Below are 10711 nucleotides of genomic sequence, written 5' to 3'. Positions count from 1 at the left end.
TTCATTCCACCCGAGAGACTTTGGTAAATAAACTTCAGCGTTGGGAAGAAACAATGACAAAGGCGAAGAATAAATCAGAGCCCCCCCCCCCCCCCCCCCACACTCCAGATGATCTGTGGTAGTAAAACCGGAGAAGAGGCGAACTGTCAGGAATTGCATTTCTGGCGAGGACACGGAGATACATTTGCGGCGCTCCTCTGGGGAGATCTCATCAGTTATATACATATCTCTAATGGACAATAATTGATTTGAACTTTCTGCTTAATATGAAGCTGCAAACAGCTTCACGGCTGCCGGGAGCAATGAGAAAGTGTTTAGTAAAATGGAGGCGTCTCCTGTAAGCCATCATTTAGACTCCGTCTGTTATGTTTTTGCCTCTTTCCCGTTCTCTTTTAGCTCCTTTTTATTTTTATTTGAAAGGGGATAAATTATCTGTTTTATGACTCATATACTATGACTAAAGCATTAGAATTCACACTCACGGTACAGAGTATATACCCACACAGCCGCTTCATCAAAGAACGCACGGCGTGGTCGCTTACAGGCTACGCACAGGGGACTCAATGATTGTCCTAAACGCAGCGTTGGCTTTAGGGGCTGTCAAACTGGACAAATGCCCTTTGGTCCTTTTTTCCTAGGTGGCCCAAAGGAGCAACCTGAGAGTAGAACCTTCACTGTCCTGGACCTCCAGGGACTTTACCAATAACCCCTTTACTATTTAGGCATTGTATGGCGGTATTATTTGGACGTTTTATTTGGGAATTGCATGGAAGTATTGCATGGGAAATACATGGCAGTGTTATGAGGGCACTGTATGGTAGTATTATTTGGACACTGACTGGCAGCATTGTATGTATAATTTAGAATTGTATGGCGGTTTTATTTGGAAGTTTTATTTGGGCATTGAATGGCAGTATTGTGTGGGAAATATATGGCAGTATTATTTGGACATTGACTGGCATTAATGAGTGGTAAATCTATGTCATAGTTATATGAGCACTATATGGTAGTATTGTGTGGGCATTGCATGTAAGTAGTATGAAGCATTGTGTGGCGGCATTATTTGGTAGTCTTATTTGGGTATTGAATGGCAGTATTATGTGAGATATATATGTCAGTATTAAGTGGGCATTATATGGTAGCATTATTTGGATGCTGTATAAAGGTAATATTTAGGCTTTGTATGACAGTATTATTTGGGCATTGAATGGCAGTGTTATGTGGGCACTGTACGGTAGTATTATTTGGATACTGTATGAAGGACAATTGATGGCGGCATTATTGGGCACTGAATGGCAGTATTGTGTGGGCATTGTATGTATAATTTAGAATTATATATCTGTATTATTTGAAAGTTTTATTTGAACATGGAATGGCAGTATTGTGTGGGAAATATATGGCAGTGCTATGTGCGCACTATATGGTAGTATTATTTGAATACTGCATAGAGGTATTTAGGCAATTGATGGCAGTATTATTTGGGCATTAAATGGCATTATTGAGTGGTATATCTATGTCATGGTTATGTGAGCACTATATGGTAGTATTGTGTGGGCATTGCATGCAAGTAGTATTAAGCATTGTCTGGCGGTGTTATTTGGTTATTGAATAGCAGTATTATGTGAGAAATATATGTCGGTATTAAGTGGGCACTTATTATTTGGATGCTGTATAAAGGTAATATTTAGGCATTGTATGGCAGTATTATTTGGTCATTGACTGGTAGTATTGTGTAGGAAATCTATGGCATTGTTATGTGGCTACTAAATGGTAGTATTATATTTGGATTCTGTATGGCAGTATTATTTGGGTACTGTATGGCGGTATTATATGGGCACTGCATGACAGTATTGTTTGGTCACTGTATGAAAGTATTATTTGGCTTTGTATGGCAGAATGCGTGTATAAACTTTTGGGTAAAAAGTGTCCACGTATCTGTGTTTTATGTTTGTTTTGTCATTATAAGAGTAACTATCTAAAACGAGCGAGTGCGAGGGATATTTTACTATTATGTATAAAACCAGCCGTGCCTAAATGGGAATAAAAATAAGATCTCCTCAAGACCTGAGCATCGCGGGCAAATACTCAGAAGTGAATATTGTCTCTAGAGATTATAGTTTACGGCTTTCCTCCCAATATTTAACTACCAACTTACGTGACATTTTAAGGGCTGCCCTGTTTAAGAGAGGGGAGCACGGCATGAAGTGACACAATATGCAATTTCAGTTGGGAGAGGGATGGAAAAAGACCCCATAAAACAGGTTATTGAGTGATTAAGATATTTTTGTGTAACGATAAGTACACTTTAAAATTACAATTGCAGGCCCCTCCCACTTATTGAGGCTCCTCCTCCTTTTTTCTCACTGGGGGTTTAGTTTCTTGTAAATGATAATAATTTTGTCTTCAGCTCTCCATGAACCGATATCCTGCTGAGCTTGTGCTAATACGCAGCAGCCAATCTAAACAAGCAGAGCTGCAGTGTAAAGCATGTGGGAGGGACAGGGTAGCAGTCTGAGCTTTGGAGACTGAATTTGTATTGCCGACTATCTCACACATACTGCAGAGTTATAGCTAGGCTTTCCTTTACTGGGAAAACACTCCGTTTGCCCTGTAACGGGGATCGGCAGAACATCTCTCTATTGTGTACGTCTGGCCTACGGCCGGACTTTATAGAAAATATTTTACATAAATATTAAACGTTTTGTTCAATTTTAATACAGATTTTTAGAGCCGTTAAATATGTGCGATTCTAAATATTGCAGGAAATCTAATTATAAAGTAGAAAGCAATAAGTTGCTCACAAACTGAAACGTTGCTTGCGGCCACAAGACAGACGCCGGTGGGCGACTCCGCTCCGCAGTTCAACGACGACACTTAAATCTTTATGTCTGGAAATACTTCTGCAGTGGGATTAATACTTCTTGTATTTGTATAAGTGACGCAACAAATGACCAGCGAGTATAGGATGTCCCCTAGGACAGGTCCGGATCAATCCTCGCTGCGCTTTTCTAACCATTCATTTACTTGCGTAACTTTGATAATGCTTATTCTTAGTGACATCATATACTCCAGTCACATCCAGAGCTGCATTCATTTCTGTGCAAGTTTCTGGTTGGTTTCCAGGCGGCAGGACCTCCCATCCCACTGCTGCCCCCTGCTGTATATGTTACAGAGCATGGTAGATATGGTATATACTATATTGTAGCCGGATGCAGAAAAAAGACCACATCTCCCTAAATGCAGTACAACTGATTGCCGCACAGCATGGCGATACCAGCAAAGACCGCTTTCACCGCCGTGGCCTGCTCCTGGCCTGTCACATGACCATAGAAGTCCCTCCTGGCATGACCCTGTGACGGTATATCCATAGGGCTGTGCAATGATTGGCTATCATAGTCATGTGATGTGACGTCTCAATAGACATGACTACCCCACCCAAAGGCCCAGCGGCCGGAGAAGCAGCATGAAAAGTGAATGGGTTTTCTGAAAATCAGCCTGACGCCCCCGCTCGGTCTCGGTGGTAGACTCCTTGTAATGCTTTAATGTTTTCCCCATTCATATTCCAAATTTTGCTGGTTGTCCTTGGAAACTGACAGCGCTTCAGCTCTACCTCCCAGTAAGATATGTGACCCCACAGCCTTGACTATGACATTACTCCCACAATCCACTGTTCTCCGGCAACAGGAAACCTGAAGAATGTTTTTATTTAGCTTTAGATCCGAATGGAGAAGAAAACATCAGGTAACTGGAACTTAAAATTGGTGCAAGATAAATAAAGGATTCGCAAAGTTACACAATATTCTATGTGGAAATTAACGCGGAAATATTGTTCTTTTAAGTTAAAAGTGGAGGTCCCCTTTAAGCAAAAATTTTATTTATGTAGATTAAAGGTGGAGCTGCATTATAACGTGGCGCAGTCCGGAGGTGTTAACGCTTTACCATCACTTAATACTTTTCCATGGCTTCAGAATGTTAAAGGGGTTCTCCGAGGGACCAAAAATTGCATTGCAATAATATATTTATGGGAAACTAAGTAACTTACTTATATTCTTTAATTAAAAATTCTGTACTGAATGGAGCAGTTCAAACCTCATGAATGATTCAGGAAGTGCTGGAGCTTTTCTAATAATGATGACTCCCTGACACGGCCAGGGGCGTAGCTAAAGGGGGGAGGGCGGGGCATGTGCCCCGGGCGCAACTTAGAGGGGGGCGCCAGTGCCAGCTCCTCCTGCACTCTAATTGTACATATGTCTATAGGACACAGGTAGAATTAGAAGCAATGAATGGCCGGTTACGTTCCGTGCCCGGCTATTCAGCGCTTTTGTACCAGTGAAGCTTCCGTTGATGAAAGGCGCTGAGTGACAGGGAAAGTCATCCTGCCCAGCCAATCAGCGCCTTTCATAGACGCTGCGTTCAACCCCCAGGAGACCTGCGCAGAAGAGAGCAGGAAGAGAGCAGGTCTCCATGGCTGCCGGACGGCGTGGGAGCGGGATTAAGGTGAGTTTGAATAGTTGTTTTTTTTTAGAATTGTAATAAAAAAGTGTGTGGCTGTATCTACGGGGGGGGGGGGGGGGGGGGGGGGGACGACGACGACTTTATCTACAGGGGGGGCTTTATCTACAGGGGGACTTTATCTACATGGGGGGGCCTTTATCTACAAGGGGGACTTTATCTAAGGGGGGACTTTATCTACGGGGGGCTTTATCTACACGCGGGGGGGCTTTATCTACGGGGGGTGTCTCTACAGGGGGGCTATATACTGGGGTGGGCTATCTATGGAGCACCATATACAGGGGTGGGCTATAGCTACAGGGAAGCTATATACAGGGGTCGGCGATCTATGGAGCACTATATACAGGGGTGGGCTATATCTACAGGGGGCTATATAGCGTGGCCTTGAGAAAGTGTGTACGCACGTGAAACGGCCGTAGGCAATTCCACATCCTGACCGAGATCTTTTGAAATAAAGAAATTGTTTTGCCAGTCCGGTGAGTGCCTCGATCATTCTTCTATAATATACCTAAATATAGTATATACAGGGGTGGACTATCTAGTGGAGCACTATATACATGGGTGGACTATATGTACAGGGGGTCTATATACAGGGGTGGGCTATCTGTGAAGCACTATATACAGGGGTGGACTATATGTGGAGCACTATATACAGGGGTGGGCTATATCTACAGAGGGCTATATACAGGGGTGGGCTATCTGTGGAGCACTATATACAGGGGTGGGCTATATCTACAGGGGGGCTATATACAGAGGTGGGCTATCTGTGGAGCACTATATACAGGGGTGGGCTATATCTACAGGGGGGCTATATACAGGGGTGGGCTATCTGTGGAGCACTATATACAGGGGTGGGCTATATCTACAGGGGGCTATATACAGGGTTGGGCTATACGTGGAGCACTATATACAGGGCTTGGCTATATCTACAGGGGGCTATATACAGGGGTGGGCTATCTGTAGAGCACTATAGGGGGAGTTATTTGTGGGACACTATATACAGGGGCACTATCTACACGGGGCTCTATGGGGGCACTATCTACAGGGGGCTCTATGGGGGCACTATCTACAGGGGGCTCTATGGGGGCACTATCTACAGGGGGCTCTATGGCAGACACTATCTACAGGGGGCACAGTGTGTGTGTGTGTGTGTGTGTGTGTGGGGGGGGGGGGACACGGTGTATGGTGCTATTATAATTAGAGGTGCAGTGTTTGGCGCTATTATATTTAGGGGTGTACTGTGTGGTATAATGATAACTTTATCTTTATTTATAGGTGTAGAAATGTTAGAAAAGTGAGAAGCTGAAGACATGTGAGCGGCAAACTGCAGAAATGGTCTGTGACCGGGAGAATTCATCATAGAGGTCTGGACCAAATGGAGAAAAAGAACTAGAATCTGAGATGTCACCGGTGAGTCACTTAATGTAAATGTTTATTCTGCCTCTAATCAGAACTATAGTCACTGTATGATCTGCAGCGAGATGATGGGTGGTATGATTATGATAGGATTTTCTTTTTGTGAAACAGCATCTCCCAGCATATCCTTACCATTGTTCGGGCCATGCTGGGAGCTGTAGTTTTATGCCGTACACACCTATACAGCAGGGGTTGCACTAAATTGAGCTGTATTTGTTCTGGTGCTGTATATATGTACTGAGCTTGGTTCTGGGTCTGTATTTATGTACTGAGCACTATTCTGGTGTTGTGTAGAGAACTATATTGCTTGTAAAATGTACAAACGTTTTTGTGCTCGCGTTACATAAAAAGAAATGTGGAAAAGAAATGACACGTCGATTGGTAGAGAAAACAAACATGGCGAGGGGGAAGGAGATGTCGGGAAAGAGGTTGGGGGGGGGGCGCCAAACTGAATCTTTGCCCCAGGTGCTGGAGAAAATAGCTACGCCTCTGGACACAGCCCACGTGACTGAGCTCTTGCTTTATGGCTGTTCGTGAACATGACCACAAGGGGCAGTCACATTGCCTATTGCTTGAGTCCCGAGCAGAACATCAGCTAGCGCTCTGCCCGGGACGCCAGAACTGCTCCCGACGTCCAGATTTGGTCAATTCAGGCATTAGTTATTATCCTAAAAATGTTTTATCAAAGGGTTGAGTACTCCACTCAGAAATGTGAACTATCCATGAAAGGTTCAAATCAAAATGCCATATTTTAAAGTAGAAGATTAAAAAAGACAAAAACAGAAGCCCCATGTGAACCCTGTGTAAACCCCCAGGTAAACCCAGGGTAAAATCCATGTAAAACCCTGTATAATATGTAAACTATGTGTAAAACCAGTGTAAACCACATGTAAACTCAGTGTAAACCCGGTGTAAACTCAGTATAATCCCAGTGTAAACTCAGTGTAATCCCTGTGTAAACCCTGTGTGTAAACCCTGTGTAATCCCAATGTAAAACCAGTGTAAACCCCATGTAAACTCTGTGTAATCACAGTGTACACCCCATGTAATCACAGTGTACACCCCATGTAATCCCAATGTAAACCCTGTGTTATCCCAGTGTAAACCCCATGTAATCCCAGTGTAATCCCAGTATAAACCCTGTGTAATCCCCGTGTAAACCACGTGTAATCCCAGTGTAAACCCATGTAATCCCAGTGTAATCCCCGTATAATCCAGTGTAAACCCCGTGTAAACCCCAGTGTAAACCACATGTAATCCAAGTGTAAACCACATGTAATCCCAGTGTAAACCCCGTGTAATCCCAGTGCAATCCCCGTGTAAACCCCATGTAAAACCAATGTAAACCCAATGTGAACCCTGTGCAAACAGCACATACTTCTACATTTTTCAAACCGTTTTAATGTTTCCTCTAATTCTTCAAACATGAATATCAACACAGAAATCATGGTGAGGAAAATTGCACTTTTTCTTCCAAAAACTTTTTATCAATCAACTACGCTAAGGCTCTGTTTACATCTGCGTTGGGGTCTCCGCTAAAAGTATCTATTCCAGATTCAGCATAAAACAAAGTGCACAATAGTGTAACACGCTGTGATATTTTGTCCGGTAAAGCGTCAGACACCGCGGAGGAAACCCGACAGAACCCAATAATGTCAATAACTTCCGCAAGGCGCCATTGATAGCCATCATGCGATGGATCCAGCACTTCTGTTTTTTTCCTTATTTTGCTCCTATAATCGAGCAAAACAACAGAAAGCAAGAACGCAAATGTAAATGAAGTCGTGTGATAAAGTATTTTCTCTATCACTCATTTGCATCGGGTGTTATCATAAACACTATTTGACCAAAAGTATGTGTATCCCTTCTAATTATTGAGCTCTTGTGTTTCAGCAAACATAAAATCAAGCACACAGCCATGTTATTACCATAGACAAACATTGGTAGTAGAATGGGTCGTACTGAAGAGCTCAGTGACTTTACACGTCATAGGATGCCACCTTCACCACAAGTCAGTTCATGAAATTTCTGATCTGCTAGATCTGCCCCGGTCACATGTAAGTCTTTTTTTTATCTGCTAGATCTGGCCTTGTCACCTGTAAGTGTTGTTATTATTATTATCTACTAGATCTGCCCTGGTCACCTGTAAGTGCTATTATTATCTGCCAGATCTTCCCTCATAACCTGTAAATTGTATTATTATCTGCTAGATCGTCCCCGGTCACCTGTAAGTGTTATTATTATATCCTAGATCGTCCCCGGTTACCTTTTAGTACTTATATTATCTGCTAGAACTGCCCCGGTCACCTGTAGGTGTTATTATCTGCTAGATCTGCCTCAGTCACCTGTAAGTGCTATTATTGTCTGATAGCTCTAACCCGGTCACCTGTGTTATTATCTGCTAGATCTGCCCCGGTCACCTATAAGTGTTATTATTGTCTGATAGATCTACCCCGGTCACCTGTAAGTGTTATTATCTGCTAGATCAGCCCCGGTCACCTGTAAGTGTTACTATTATCTGCTAGATCTGCTACGGTCACCTGTAGGTGTTATTATTATCTGCTAGATCTGCCTCGGTCACCTATAAGTGTTATTATTGTCTGATATATCTACCCCGGTCAACTGTAAGTGTTATTATTATCTGCTAGATCTGCCCGGTCACCTGTAGGCGTTATTATTATCTGCTAGATGTGCCCCAGTCACCTGTAAGTGCTATTATTATCTGCTAGATCTACCCCGCTCACCTATATGTGTTATTATTGTCTGATAGATCTACCCCGGTCACCTGTAAGTATTATTGTTATCTGCTAGATCTGCCCCGGTCACCTGTAAGTGCTATTATTGTGACGTGAAAGTGTCTAGGAGTAATAACAGATCAGCCATGAAGTGGTAGACCACACAGACTCACATAGTGGATACTGCTGTAGCACGTGGCACATAAAGATCGGCTATCCTCTGTTGTATAGTCATTTCAGAGATCCAGACTGGAAGTGACATCAGCATCAAAACTGTGCATTCAGAGCTTCAATAAATGCTCAATGCAAAGCCTCAACTGTACGGCTGGCTTTAACCTAATCCACTAATACCATATAGAACTGACAGTGAGTAGCACATCATACATACAAGTTCCGCACAAACTATATTCTTAACAGTAATACCCACACATACTGCTCAATAATTATATTCAGGGGACTCAGTTTTTTAACAGTGCCTCATAAAATATAGCAGAGATGTGACCTTGTATAACCCACCTTCATCAAATGTCTGTGTCTACCAGTATTAGTGTTACATAAAAGAGTTTTCAAAGGTATTGGAAAGAAAACCAAAATAATAAACAGAAACAGATGAGTGTTGTTATATATTATTTTATCATTAACCATGTAAATACTCAAACTGTCTCTGTAAATAAAAATAAAAAAATGGTATCCTTGTATATAATAAACATAATATACTACCATCTCTCTTTCGCAGCTAGAACTGTGAATGAGCAGTTCTCTCTCCCCTCTCACAGCAGGAAGTCCCAGCAGGATTTAAATTACTAGCCAGTAGCTAAATTGCCTTGTGTCTCTACGTGTCTACAGGAAATTCCCTAAATTCTTACTATCACCTACCCTACAGGCAGTTGGGGAAAGCCAAGGAAGCGTTCATGTAATTTATCCACATAACTATCGCCACCTTACATCGCATGGACGTGGCAAGATTGCTTCCAAAGCACAAGAATGGGAAATAGGGAGTCTTTATTTGCACAGCGGGGGTGGGGGGGGGGGGATCATATTAAGATAAGTGGTGATGTTATACTCATTTACAATTTCTTGCCTTTTCTGATTTTTTCTATAAAGTGGTCAACCGCTTTATGTCCAACAGAGGAGAAAACTCTGAGTTCCACCGTCCATCTTTACAGAACATGTGAACGTCCACTTTTAATAAGATCTAATAGGTTATTGGTGGATCATTCCATAAGAAATAGACCCTACTGGAAAGTGATTGGCTCCAAAGTCAGCTAAAAATGACTTTGTCTTCTACTGGACACTTGGGGCGCATAATTGTGCGGACCCTGGGCCGACCGGAGAAGTCACTGCTATTCTTTAGAGCCAGTATGACCAAAGCTAGATGGGAAGGGCAAGATTCCATTTCAATGGCCAATAACCAATTACCCACCACCATGTTTCTGCGCTCGCCTTACACAATAAAGGGCTCATTGGGCAGGAGAGGTTCTATTGACTTGTCTCCTATCACTACGGCATAGTGAGGCCAAGAAAAGGATTCCTATCAGGTTTTAATCAATACAGACCAAGTCATTTCATTAGATGAACGCAGCCGAAAAAGAATGTATTGTACCTGTAGCCATAATTTAATTTTAAGGGAGTAAAGAAAAACTTTAGACAATTAATGAAGTAAAAAAAAGTAAAAATAAGGACACAGAAAAACACTTTTAATATCTAGTTCCGATGGAAAGAACATAACACATGCTTTATTCCATGATCAGATTGGCATCATGGAATGATTACAATGGGACAAGATAAACCATTCTGTGTGTGCAATGGAAAGAACGTCGACACCTAGTGGTCAAAACTAGAACTGATGATTACCAGACAACATGTGTAGACAATGCAGGGTTTTTACATGGAGCCCATTAAATGTTAACAATACTTTCAGCCTAGGCAACTCCACAGATTTTCACTTGAAGACTATCAGAAATTGATTTTTGGATCACGCTGCAGAGGAAACAGAGAGTGCACACAGAATAGATAACTGGAGAGTTAAATCTAGCAGATAAATCTCC

This window comes from Rhinoderma darwinii, chromosome 2, assembly GCF_050947455.1.
Source record: "Rhinoderma darwinii isolate aRhiDar2 chromosome 2, aRhiDar2.hap1, whole genome shotgun sequence".
Lineage (NCBI taxonomy): Eukaryota > Metazoa > Chordata > Amphibia > Anura > Rhinodermatidae > Rhinoderma > Rhinoderma darwinii.
The sequence above is the reverse complement of the archived record's forward strand: the minus strand, read 5'-3'. Positions refer to the sequence as shown.